The sequence below is a fragment of the Antechinus flavipes genome, chromosome 3, assembly GCF_016432865.1.
Source record: "Antechinus flavipes isolate AdamAnt ecotype Samford, QLD, Australia chromosome 3, AdamAnt_v2, whole genome shotgun sequence".
Lineage (NCBI taxonomy): Eukaryota > Metazoa > Chordata > Mammalia > Dasyuromorphia > Dasyuridae > Antechinus > Antechinus flavipes.
The window spans coordinates 582678074-582692599 of NC_067400.1; positions in this window are offsets into that span (position 1 = coordinate 582678074).

Below are 14526 nucleotides of genomic sequence, written 5' to 3' on the forward strand. Positions count from 1 at the left end.
GGCTCTCAAAGTCTCACGGTCCTCCGATCCAAGGAGAAGGGTACTGGACTAATAAACTCTTCAGTCTATCAATTAACAAACCTTTGTTAAGCATCCACCTCATCAGGCTATGTTGGGAGTACAAAGATAAAAATGGGGATGATCCTTTCTTTCTGAGAGATGCTGGCTTTGCTTTCTGATCCTCTCAGCCTCAGTTTGCACCTCCATAAAATGGGGATGTGTATTGAAATGTGTATAGAAAAAGGGAGCTATTGACATTGCTCCTGGAAACATGTTCCCTCCCATCTCCACAGCAGGCTGATACACGCACAGACATACACACACAGAGACATATACACAGACACACACACAGACACACACAGACACACACACACACACACACACACACACACACACACACACACACACTCACACACGTACAGACACACTCCCTCCCTTCAGCTGGCCTTCCGAGGCGCTGCCAGCTTCCCCGGGGGCACGGAGCTTCGCCGCAGATTGAATTACCGACATTTCATCAGAGGGAGGCAGGGCGGGCAGGGCGGGCAGGGCGGGGGCGGGGGGGGGGGGGGGAGGGAGGGGAGGAGGAGGGCAGCACCGGGAGCCGTGAATTCCATGCAGCTGGCCTGTCCCTGCAAGGCACGGCCCGGGATGCCGCGACTTGTCTGCGCCCACCTGCGCGAGGGAGAGGCGGGGGCCGGGGCAGGGAGGGGCTTCCCCGATTCACCTGACATTCCAGGGAGAGCGGCCCGATCCACGCCCTGCGCGCTGCCAGGCCGCACGGGCGCCCTCGGGTTCCGCGGACGCCCACGGGCGCTCGCCGCCCGCCGCCACCTGGCCCACGGATCCGTGCGCGCGCCCCCGCCTCGGGGCGGCGGGAAAAGGGGGCAGGAGCTCCCGCTCTGAAGTCGGAGGGCCCAGTGCAAATCCCGGGAAATTGGGATCCTCGGAATTGGGAAAGACTCGGGGATCCACGATCCTCTTCTGAGGGACCAGGACCGGATAGTCTCCAAGATCCCTCCGTTTTGAACATCCCACGGGTTTCAAGGGCCCTCCAACTCTGACTTCCTGGGTTCTAAGACCCCTCCCAGCTCTGATCTCCTGGGTTCTAAGGGCCCTCCCAGCTTTGACCTCCTGGGTTCTAAGGCCCCTCTCAGCTCTGACATCCCAGGTTCTAAGGGCCCTCCCAGCTCTGACATCCCAGGTTCTAAGGGCCCTCCCAGCTCTGACATCCCAGGTTCTAAGAGTTCTCCCAGCTCTGACATCCCAGGTTCTAAGGGTCCTCCCAGCACTGACCTTCTGTGTTCTGTAGGCCTTCCCACTCCAATGGTCTGGGTTCTCAGGTCAGAGAAGCACATGATTATACTTTTGGAGTGGAAAGAGACCTTCGAAGCCATGTTATCCAAACCCCTCATTTTACAGAAGTCATAGCTGAGTCTCCAAATAGTTATATTTTTTGCCTGAGGTCCCATAGGCAGCAAGAGGCAGAACCCCTTTTCTCTCACCATATTCTCCATTCTAAAATCCCCTTTGGTTCTTCTGTCTATAAATGCCTGATTCATTCAAGGCCAAGTCTGAGGGGAGGAAAAGTGAGTCTTAATTAATACACTGGAGTTTGTAATGAGGCGTAGCTATATATAATGAGATTGTGTCTCCTAACTGACCTCTGTAAGGCATTCCCCAAGACTTCCCAGATATCAGAACCGGGGTAACTTTACAGGAATCACTGGACGTGTTTCCAAAGCAGATGGTTTGAAAGGGGGCACCCTGTATTTGGAAGCGCAGGTTCTGGTCCGTTGGCAGCAGTCAGTCTCTCTGCTCTGTCGACTTCATCTGCCAAAAAAACCATGACTCCACCCCTTCCCCAACCCCCCCCCCCCAACTCCATCTCTACAAGCCGATCCTCCTTGGTAAGGAACACACCCCTTCCCCCTGACAATTCACACCCAGACAGCTTATTACATCTCAGACAGGCAGATACAGGAATTCACAGGCACTCCCCTCTCCTAATAATCCCCTAGTGACACATAAGCACACCCCAACCTAATACCAGGGTTCACCACCCAGAGAGATGTCCCCCAAGAACACCCCTGCCCTCCCCTCTCTCACCTCAGCTAGAATGACCTACGATCATTGGATTTTTGAGTCCAAAGGGATTTTAGAAGCAATTTCTCCCACAGCGTGTTGTGGTTCAATTGTTTTTAGTCAAATACAATTCTTCATGAGCCTATTTGGGATTTTCTTGGCAAAGATACTGGAGTGGTTGGCCATTTCCTTCTCCAACTCATTTGACAGATGAGGAAACTGAGGTGTTAGAGTTAAGTGACTTGCCCAGGATCACACAGCTAGTAAGTTTACCAATTCCTTTTCCAACTCATCTTACAGATGGGGAAACTGAGGCAGGCAGGATAAAGTGAATTGCATAGGATCACACAGACTCTTTTTGTCCTGAGGCCAGATTTGAACTTAAAAAGTCAGTCTTCCTGACCTCAGACTCATTTTACAGACGAGGAAGCTGAGATCTAGAAAGAGAAGCATCTTAGATTCACAGAGTTCATCTCTGCCAAAGATCTGAGAGATCACTTAATCTGGGGGTTCTTAATCTTTTTCATATTCTAGATCCTTTAAGCAGAATGGCGAAGTCCATGGACCTCATCTTAGAATGGTTTTAGATGCATAAAATAAAATGCATGTTATTATAAAATGGAAAAAATTATAATGAAATATTATCAAAATATTAAAAGAACTAATTCATAAACCCCCAGGAAGAATTCCTGACCTAGTCCAGTGCCTTGGTTTTATAAATAAAGAAAATCAAACCTGGATAGTTTGGGGGGAAGCAATTGAATAGTTAGAGATACTGACCAAGTCTCCTAAGCCCAAATTCATGGTTTTTCTCATTAAAGTGGGCTTTAATACAGTGAATGACAGATGGGAATCTGTCAATGAGGGCACAAATGCCCCCTCACCTAGGGCACTGGGGACTCACCCCACACACCCTCCTTCCCACCCCACAGCTGAATATTGCCACAGATTAATTTCACTTTCCAGAAAGCTCCTGCCCATAGCACTGATATGGTCAAGGCTATCAGTCAATAGAGCATGTCCGAGTCTTGCCTTTGGCTTTATGTGAGAGCAGTTGCTGCTGGGAGCACTCCTGTGTTTTAGCACAATATTGATGGATACATGACAGAGTGTCTGAAGATCATGTCTCAAGAACGTGTTTCATAAAGAACAGCTGAATGAGCCAGTTGCTCTGGTTTCCCACCTCTGGGGGCTCCTCTGCCACTGGGGCTGCTCAGCACTCACCTGGACAGTGTTAGGGATGAAGGAGTCAGTGGACAGTTAAAAGGTGGCTGCAACTTGGTGCTCAAAAAAGCCTTGGGGCTTACATTTATTGACTTTTAAAAACACACCTGTGATTTCATTGGCATTAGGAACTTTCAGCATGGAAATTCTCTACCACTACAACTGGGCTTTCCAGAGAGTTGCCTGGCACCTTAAAAAGATAAATCAGAAAAAAGACTTTAGCCCAGGACTTCCTGATGCTTAGGCGCTCTCTCTAGCCGCTGTAAAACACTGCCTCTCTATAATATTGCAAGGTGGCCCCACGGTCAGGTAGGTTTGAATCCCATATCCCATAAGGACTGACTTTGTGGTCTGAGCATGTCAGCTTCTCAGGGCTTCCAGCCATTCTTTGAAAGTCAATTATCTTCACCAGTTGAGAGAATTCCTCACCAATGCTCCCTAATTTGATGAACTCATAGATTTAGTTAGATAATTATTGCAAAAATGTACAAAATCCTTTAATGTTTGCTCATTTGAGACTCACAGTGAGATATACAAGTAGCATCATTCCCATGTTACGGATGAAAAAACTGAGACTGCAAGGCAAGTCCATGTTTCATGGTAAGTTAGCAGTAAAATTTTCTGACTCCAAAGTCATCACACTTCCCACTACACCACACTTATAGATAACTCTCTGACCCTTCCAGGACCTGTTTTGCCTCTTTTTAGAGATCCCTGACTGGCTAATTTTTTCCCAAAATTTTTATTTTCCTGTGAGTAGAATCAAGAGAATATTGTACTCAGCAACATGAAGATTATACAATGATCAATTCTTACGAAGGTGGCTCTTTTCAACAGGCCAGTTCCAGTGGTCTGGTGATGGAGAGAGAAAGCCATCTGCACCCAGAGAGAGAGGATAGTGAGAACTGAGTGTGGATCACAGCATAGTATTTTCATCTTTTTTGTTGCTTGCTTGCATTTTGTTTTATTTCTCCATTTTTTCCTTTTTGATCTGATTTTTCTTGTGCAGCAGGATAAGTGTGGAAACATATAGAATTGCACATTTAACATATATTGAATAACTTGCCTTGTAGGGGAGGGAATAGGAGAAAGGAGGAAGAAAAAGTTTGGAACACAAGGTTCCTCCTTTTCCTGAGTCTCCATATCAAATTGTAGCAGTAGGAGGGATGATACCGAGCTCTCTTGCTCGCTGGCTCCTTTCAAGACTCTTGTCTTATGGATTGACCCAAGCCTTAGATGTTGGCTTGGTTCCAGAATGGGGATAATGCTCATCTTCTGAGGACTGGGCCCTTATGGGCCAGTCATCTCAATATGCAAATCAATCAGCCATCTATGTGCCAGGTATTGTGCTAGATCCTGGGATAGAAGCAGAAATGAAATGTGCACAGTGAAGTGAAATAATGCCTGATTTCAGGGAGCTTATATTCTATCATCAAAAAAAGAGAGAGAGAAGATGGAATTGATCTTGAAGGAAGGGAGGGAGAAATGTAGACAAAGTGGAATAATAATAACTAGCATTTATATAACACCTACTATATTCCAGGCACTGTGCTGGACCCTGGGGATAGAACCAAAAGCAAAATGTGCACAGTGAAGTGAAATAATGCCTGACCTCAGGGAGCTTATATTCTGTCACAAAGAAGAGAGATATAAAGTAGAAATAATCTCTAGGGGGAAAGAGATCTAAACAAAGTGGGATAATAATAATAACGACAAGCATTTCTATAATCTACTATGTGCCAGTTACTATACATTCTTTCATTTGATCTTCACAACAACCCTGGAGTTATAGTTAAGGAAGAGAGGTATTATGATTATTCTCATTTTCCAGATGAGGAAGCTGAGACAAGGAGTTTAATAAAAATTAAGTAACTTGCCCAGGATACAGCTAGTTAGTATCCTGCGGTTAAATTCGAACTCAGGTCTTGCTGACTCCCGCACTCAATCCCTGAAGGAAAAAAATAATTTCAGGAGGGTGTGGGGGATGGGGAAAGAAGAGGGGGAAAAGGGAAAGAAAGATTATTTAGATGCTGACTGTGATGCTCTCACCCCACAAAGGGATGTGTAGGGATTTGCCCAGATCTACATGAATTCATCAGGCTAGACAGGTTTTGAATTCTGATCTCAATCTTTCTAGATCATAGAGCTAGAGCTAGGCACGACTAGGAATCAGCTAGTTTAATTCCCTCATTTTTGAGATGAAGAAAGAGATTTGGAAAAATTAAAAGTGACTGATCCAAGGCTAAATAGCTAAGTGATTTACCCAAGTTCATACAAGGATGTGATTTAAAATCAAGCTCACTTGACTCTAGAAATATGGTATTTCCACTGTACCTCAAACTTCCTCCTCCAAACTCCTGTTACAAATAAGATACAGAATGACAGAATGGCAGAGCTGGAAGGAACGTTAGAACACAGAATGTTAGAACATAAAATATAAGACCTGAAAGAGATATTTAGAGTATACAATGTTAAAGCATAGACCATCAGAGTTAGAAAGTATCTTAGAACATAGAATATGAGAGCTGGAAGGGATCTTAGGAAACAGAATGTTAGAACACAAAATACAAGACTTGAAAAGTATATTTAGAGTATACAATGTTAAAACATAGAGCATCAGAGTTAGAAAGTATCTAAGAACATAGAATGTAAGAACTGAAAGGGACCTTAGAACATAGTATGTTAGAACATAAAATACCAGACCTAGAAAGAATTTTTAGAACATGTAATGTTAAGACCATAGATCATGAGAACTGGAATATAATATTAGACCATAGAACATCAGAGCCAGAAACTGTGGCCCAGAGAGGAAAGATTGCCCAGGGTGCAGGTCTCAGCCCCAGTCTCCTGATTCTCTGCCTAGTGTTGTTCTTCCCACATCACATTGAGCTCCCTCCTCCTCCCTCTCCCCAAGTCCTGGAGCTGCCCCATTTCCTGCTTGCAGCTGTTTGCTACAGGTTCTCTGTTGACTGGGTGTCTCCATAACCAGCCAAGTTGCCTTTAGATTTTCTAATTTCCTGTGGGTTTAAAAATCCACGAGAGGAACAGCACTTTCTGAAAGTCATAAATAACTAGGCTCAGTCCCTGCCTCAGCAATCATGACATAGATGGGGTGAGGCAAGAAGCTAAGCTAGGGGAAGGATCACTTAAGATGGAAAGTGGGGAGAAAGGGGGTAGAGACTGAGAAGTTTCCTCAATCCAGCCTTATCTCTCGGAGGAGCCAGTGGAGGGATGGGAAGAGGTTTTTGTTCCAAATTCTACCATTCATTCCTTTTGGTTGAGTATTGCCCTGTTGAATTTACTCTCTCAAAATAAATATTTTTAGAAAGGGCATGGATATCAAGCACCTGATACTTTTAGAATAATAGATTAGAGCTGGAGGATAAATTAGAATATAGAATTGAGAATTCTGGAGAATCTAGAACTCATCTATCAATTCTAACTCCACTTTACAGATAAGAAAACTGAGCCACAGAGATGTGCTTGGAGGCAGTACTTCACCCATAGTTGTGTCTTCCCTTTCCAATACTATTTCTTCTCATTTTAAGAAACTCATTATCTTCCTAGAAATTTAAGATTTTAATTTGTTTCCATTTAAGATTGCAGCAAACATTTATTATTAACATAGAATGTTCACATCTGTCTATTGTATAAAAGTCACATTGATTTGAGAGTTCTACCTTGAAATTTGCTGTCTTATTCTAGGAGAAGATCCATTCTCTTCCTCTTATTCTAGTAATGAAAGAGAATATTCATGGGAGTGGGAATGGGGGAAGTTCATTAGAAAAAGCACTGACATGGGTCTAAATCCTTTCCCCAAAATTCACCACCTATGAAAATTACCCAAATCGTAGGAAACTCACCTCCACCACTCCTCTTCCTCAACCTACCTCCACACTCACAGACACAAAGCAAAGGGACTGAACTAGATGGAGCTTCCAGCCCCAAATCCATAATTCTGGTTCACTTTTCTCTTGAGAGAGTTCTATGAAGGAGGCTCACAATCTTTGAAAGACAGAAATACAGATAGAGACAAAACAACAGAAAGAGAAAAGATAGCAAAGAGAGAGATGGGGAGGGAGAGAGATGAAAAGAAAGAGAATTTCCATTTTGGGCATTTTCTGCTCTGAAACTCTTCTTACACCTGCTCCCCCTTTCACACATCAGTGTTTTAGGACACAGTACTCAATCACTGTCTATTCTGACATCTTGTTCTAAGGGCCCTCCCAGCATTGACATCCTGGATTCTAAGGGCCCTCCCAGCGTTGACATCCTGGGCTCTAAGGGCACTCCCAGCTCTGACCTCCTGGGTTCTAAGATCCCTCCCAACTCTGACATCCTGGGTTCTAAGATCCCTCCCAACTCTGATGTCCTGTATTCTAAGGGCCCTCCCAACTCTGACATCTTGTATTTCAAGATTCTAAATTTGAAAGCTCCTTCCAGTGTAATAGTCTATGTTCTTCTGGTTTCCCCAGAGAAACTGAGAACTTTGAGAAGACACTATTGTGTCATTTGTTGGACAGATGTTTGAATGAAAGGGGGACAAACCTGGAGCCCTCCAGAGAAGTGTTGAGAAATAGAATGCTAGGATGTTAGAGCAGCAAACGGCTGTAGATACTGTCTGGCCCAATGTCCTTACTTTATAGGGAAGGCAGCTGAGGTCCAATGAAGGAAGGAGCCTGCCTCAGATCAGGCAGTAAACTAGTGGCAGAGCCAGAGCAAGGGCCCAGTCTAGGGAACTTGCACTCGGTGTCTCTGGGCCATTAAAAAGGGCTTGGAAATCCTTGTTGCCAGACAAAAGGGCCCATTGCATGCTTCTGGAACTCACAGGGAGATACCAACCTCTCCCCACAGGAGAAGCCTGGGCTTTATGGGCAGTGAGGCTCTTCAGACATAATATTCCACAGAGACTTTCCCACAGGACAAGAGGTGAGAGCACCAATTGTCCTGGACCTTCATCTGACCACCTGCTCCAGGCAATGCCGGCACCCCAAGGGGGCCCAGCCTCTGAGCTATTGTCAAGGCAAACAAAGAACAGAGCGTGCTCCATATCACGTCTGCTCCTGGTCAGTGGCTCAGTCACAGGGGATAGCTCAATAAATCACCCACCTGTTCCTCTGCTGCCACAGATGATGACCTAGCAATGTTCTTGGTATGCCTCCTCCAGGAAGCCTTCCCAGCTTTGTTACTCCTTGGTCTAAGGACCCTCCCATCCCTGACAACCTGTGTTCTAAAGGCCCTCCCAGTTCTGACATCCCGTGTTCTAAGGGCCCTCCCAGCTCTGACCTCCTGGGTTCTAAGGGCCCTCCCAGCTCTGACCTCCTGGGTTCTAAGGGCCCTCCCAGCTCTGACATCCCATGTTCTAAGGGCCCTCCCAGCTCTGACCTCCTGGGTTCTAAGGGCCCTCCCAGCTCTGATCTCCTGGGTTCTAAGGGCCCTCCCAGCTCTGACATCCTGGGTTCTAAGAATCCTCCCATCCTGAAAACCTCTGCTCTGGACTCATTATGTGTTATATCGTTGGCCAATTAATTATGTGTCTTTGTGTCATTCGTCTCTATTTCAGCTGTGTGCAAGTATTGTTGGTGAGGCACCTCAAATCTGGAGCTTTTGGTTTCCTCTGGGCTCCCTTATCTGGTGCTGAGCCTTTCACACAGGGGTCAACAAGTCAAGTCAGCAGGTATTGATGAAGCATTTACTCCTTACCTGTGCTAAGAGCAGAGAATACAAATAAAAGCAAATAGAAAGGCTGCAAGGAGCTTATATTCTAATACAAAAGACAAAAAGTAAAGGAGGCTGCAAAGATGGGTATGAGAATATGTGGAAGAATGGAGCATCAGGAACAGAAGTGAATGCTAGTAAAGAAATAAACATGGCTGCTCTGAGCCCTTCCCTAAAGGTTCCAGGAAGAAGTGCCTAGTCGGAAGAAGGGGCCACAGAGATAGAGAGATCTCCCAAGGTGAGAAAGTGGTGGGGACTTGATGAGCTAAGAAATTTAGAGAGTTTATTTTCAGTGTAAAGGCAAAATCCCCAAACTTTACACAATTTTAGAGGGAACCACTAGAAGAAACTTTAGAATAGAGAATATCAGAGCTGGGAGGGCCTTAGAACCCAGGAGGTCAGAGCTGGGAGGGCCCTTAGAACCCAGGAGGTCAGAGCTGGGAAGGCCTTAGAACCCAGGAGGTCAGAGCTGGGAGGGCCCTTAGAACCCAGGAGGTCAGAGCTGGGAAGGCCTTAGAACCCAGGAGGTCAGAGCTGGGAGGGCCTTAGAACCCAGGAGGTCAGAGCTGGGAGGGCCTTAGAACCCAGATGTCAGAGCTGGGAGAGCCTTAGAACCCAGATGTCAGAGCTGGGAGGGCCCTTAGAACCCGGGATGTCAGAGCTGGGAGGGCCCTTAGAACACAGGATGTCATAGACAATTGAAAGAACCTTAGAATATAGAATTTCACTATTTAAAGTGGCCTTGGAGCACAGAATGTTTGAATTAGGAAGGGCCTTACATCTTTGACCAAAAATAAATCTTAGAGATCTATTAGTCCAAGCCAAAAAAAAAAAAATGATTCCTGGAGAGAAATAATAACTTAACCTACGACTAGCAAGGTAATAAAAATTGTTAGAGTTGGTCCTTTAACTACGAGACCCCTTTTTTTCCATTGTATCACAGTGTAAACTACAGCCTTCCTGAAAGATCACATCCAGCCTGAGAAGGCATTAAGCCCCACAACCACACAGCATGCTACTGGCACTAGTGCCCACCCAGGCTGGTGCCTCCCAGATGTTCCAACTATCCTAGGCAATGACCCAGGGCCCTTCCCAGAACCCAGTCAAGTGGGCAGTGCCAAGAGAGTTTGCCAGCATGGGGCAGCTTCTCTGTGGGAATTTGGCCTCCTTCCTTCCCCTCATCTGTCAGGAGCATTTTCAGAAAGGGTCCAACTGACCAGAAGGCCCAGCTTCCTGGCTCAAAGATCCGGAGTCCGTAGCCCAGGGCCATCCTTTGGGGCCAAGTGGGAAGGAGGGATGGAAACCTGTCCCAGATAAGGGGGAGAAGCACAGAGTAACCTTCTGTCCCTTGTAGGGGGAGTGTGGGCTCCAGTCTGAGCTGTGACCAACAGCAGCTGCACTGGCCTCCAAGACTCCAGCATGTCAGGGTCCCCTCCAAACTAAAGCCTCATGAACTGTCTACTTAAAGAGACTCATAACTATAGACCTCTCTCACTATAGTAATATATATATATAGTAATATATATATAATGTATATTATATATATATGTCCATAATTATAGGATCTCCTCCACCTCTCCTTCCTCCCCTTGAAGATCTTCAGCTGAACCCGACATGTCCAACTCACCACCTGCTGACTCTACTTCTATAATGGGCAGGAGTAACCAGGGTTAGGACCCCATGTCAAAGTTCAGAAGGAGCCAGCGGCAATGACCAGGAACTATTGTTCCCCCTCTCCGGAGGCCGTATACCTCTCTCCTGATGTTCCCCACTTCTGGCTTTAAGTGGCTTGGGAATCTTGAGGCATCCTGACAATGCCTCCTTACCTCAGTGACTACACTCTATCTCAGGCCCTGGCTCCCCTTACCCCAGATTAAAAATGTGCAGTCACTCCTCCCCACCGTCCCCTCAAACTTCCCTCCTTTCTCCAATTATTCACCTCCCATTCAACTTTTAAGATGCCACCTAAAAGCTTCCTCATTCATAAAACCTCCTTTAATTTTTGTCCCATCCTCTTCCCTCCCTGCTCCAGGACCACATACATCATGCCCTACTAATGTATTTCTCACATTCTAATTATCTTTACTTGTCTCACTTGGATTGGCATTGGGGGTGGCGGAGTGCTGGAAAGGGCTTTGGAAAAAGTATGTGGATTAGGAGTCTTGGATAAGGCATTTAATCTCCTTGGGCCTCAGTTTCCCCATTTGTCAAAAGGACTACGTGATCTCTAAGGTTCTTCTTAGCTCTAGATTATAATCCAATGATTTTTTTCCCATCCTATTTGAGCTACACAACAGCCCTTTGGGGTAGGAAGAGGAAAGATTATTCTCCTCATTTTACAGACCAGGAAACTAAGTCCCAACCTTTGTTGCTAGAAAGCAGTAAAATCGGGACTAAGAAGCCAGGCTCCTGACTTTCAGCCCAGTTCTCCCTACTCCATCAGGAGGTAGGACAGGCCTTTACCCTGCACCAGACCTTACCACTCCCTGCTCCATAACCCCTCCCTACAGATAAGTCCCTTGCTCAGCAGAGGGGTACCTTCCCCAGGGACCACCCAATTCTCTTAACTAAGAGCTGGAGAGAAGAGGGCTGGAAGAGTTGGGGAGAGAGTGCATCTCCCAGCCCCACCCCAGCCTCAGCCTCCCACTGCCACCCCCAAAATAGCCCTGGCCTTTGGGCTGGGAGATCAGGTTGCAAACTCCTGTCTAACTGGTGGCCCAGATGAAGCCCCTGGCAGATGCCCGGCAAGGAGCTTCCGTACCCCGCCTCTGCTTACACCTGCTCCCCCTTTCACACATCAATGTCTTAGGACATGGTACTCAATCACTGTCTCTTGCAGGGCCACCATCTTTTTTTGAAAACCACTGTATCCTGGAAGGAAAAACCCTGGCTCTGGGTTCATATTTTACCCCTGCCATTTCCTTGCTTTTCAATATGGGGCAAAGCACTTAACTCCCTGGACTTCATTTCCTCACCTAGGAAATGGGGAGACTAACTAGACAAACATTAAGGTCCCTTCCAGCTCTAAGACCTATGATCCTGGTCCTTTTTTTCCAACGGTCCTTCTGCTGTTGCTCCTATGATTCTATGGCTAACGGACCAATGCTCTCAATGTGGGGTTGGGGAGGTATGTACAGTGGAAAGATGCCTGGATCTGGAGTAAGGATCCAGATTCAAATCCTGCCAATGTCTCTTACCATCTTCAGGATTTGGACACAATCATTTGCCTCCTTTGGGCTCCGGTCTCCTCCTTTACAAAGTGGTCTCCAAAGTCTCTCCCAACTCTGAATCTAGGAATCCTACTGAAGATTTCTTTTGGGAGGCGGGAGAGAGGGGAGTGAATCAGTATGAGATTGAGGCACGATAGAAGGGGGGCTGCTAGAAAGGAGAGTCAGTAACAAGGACGCTCATCACTAGGGGCATTGTGACTGATCTTTTTATTTCAGGCTTTATAATATTTCCATCACGGGCATCCCAACCCCTGACGGAGAACAGAGGCTTTGCACAGGAAGATTGTCAAATGAGATGAGTCCCTTGTCAATCCCAGTGTTGTAACACGATGGAACAAGAGATAGGAAGGGTCTAAAAGCCATTGAAAGTCATAGAGCCCAACCACCAAGGACAGCAAATCCCAGAAATAAATGGAATTACCGAGATCACACAAGTAGGAAGTAGCAGGGCTAGGACATCTGCTGATCCAAATGCAACATTCTATTATCCATGTTCACTCTAGATGTTAAGATGGGAAAACTAAGGCACAGACCTAGCCTAGCTGCAACCAGGCTCCCTCAAAGCACTGTAGTCTGGTAGAGCAGGGAGGGCCCTTAGAACACAAAGTCAGGGCTGGGACAATCCTTAAAGCACAGAATATCAGAAATGGGAAGAGAGGGCCCTTAAAACACAGGATGCCAGAGCTGGGAAAGACCTTAGAACACAGAACATCAGAGCAGGGAGGGCCTTTTGAACCCAGGATGTCAGAGCTGGGAGGGCCCTTGGAACACAGGAGGTCAGGCTGGGAGGGCCCTTAGAACCCAGGAGGTCAGAGCTGGGAAGGCCCTTAGAACCCAGAATATCAGAGCTGGGAGAGCCCTTAGAGCCCAGGAGGTCAGAGCTGGGAGAGCCCTTAGAAGTTAGGAGCCCTTGGAGCTCTCCTCATTTTACTTTGAAAAGGGGAGTGCCTCATTCTAGGTCACAGAGGTAAAGTTAGTAACAGAACCAGAATTCCAGTCGAGATCTTCCGACTCCAAATCCCTTCCCTCCTCTCCTACCCATCCCACCCATCCTTTCCACTCACCTCAACCTCCCCCTCTTCCCACCTTCCTGGTCTTCCCCTCCCCCCACTCTATTCTGGGGCCTAGGAGGCAGAGCTGGTTCCAGTTACAGGGGACCACACTGCAGACCCAACCCCCCTGCTGCCACTGCCTGCACTGCTGAAGCCCCTCCCCGGCTGAAGCCAACAAAAGCCCCCCTTGTGGCCTAGCTGGGGCCTGCTAATTAAAAAAGAAACTTTAGAAAGGGCCATTCTGTCTGCTACTCACTCTGAGAGCCAAATCCCTGGCTTCGGAGTGGGACCAGCGGCCAGTGCCCCTCCCAGCTGGACACACCAGTCCTTTGTGAGGTGGGTCAAAGCCCCCTCTCAGCAGCCTTGGGGCCCTCAGAGGTCGGGGGTCCCCAAGAGCCCAGGCCTCCACGTACAGGTAGGACCTGGGGAGGTGGGCCTGGCCCTCCTAGTGAACAAGGACTCGGTGTGGGACAGTACGGGAGCTCCGGCAAGGACGAGACTGTGATTCAAACCGCAGCCCTGTTAATAGAAGTCTGGGTGAACCTGTACAGATAACCGCCCTTCCTCTCTCTCTGGGACCCACTTTCTTTGTTTTCCTTAAATCTGATTCAACAAGTCCTCATGCAGCACTTAGCACGTCCGAGGCTGGCTCTGGAGACATGAGGGCAAAAACGGAAAAACTTCCTGCCCTCCAAAAGCTTATGTTCCCTGGCAGACAGTATAGCATGCAGAAGTATAGGGAGAGGTCAGCATCCTGAGAGTTTACCGGTAGAATGAACTTCCAGGTGAGGAAAACTCCTTTACCAAGTCGGGTCCCCCCGTCCGTTCTCAGCAATTTGCACTTTTCTGAAACTCTCCAGTAGCTAAGAGACTTGCCAAGGTCACACAGCCAGCACTTCCTTATCAGAGGCCCTTTGAAACCTGTGTCTTCCTGCTTCCAGGCTACCATACAGGTGCCTCATCTCTGCCTTATGGAGAGGGATCCAGTCCTTGGGGCCACTGTCTCGGAGGCAGGCTGCCTCCTGGCCCCCTGCAGGTCCTGGGGTCCCCCAGGGGCTCTCAGCTCGAGGCTGGCGCCCAGCTGCATTCCCCCTCCCCGCGCGGCCCCAGCTCCGTTCCACAGAGGGGTTCTTGCCTTGGGGACAGCAATGAGAGGAATGAACATTTTCACCCGGATACCTTAGGGCACACTCCCCCCTACAGCACCTCTGCCTCTGGGG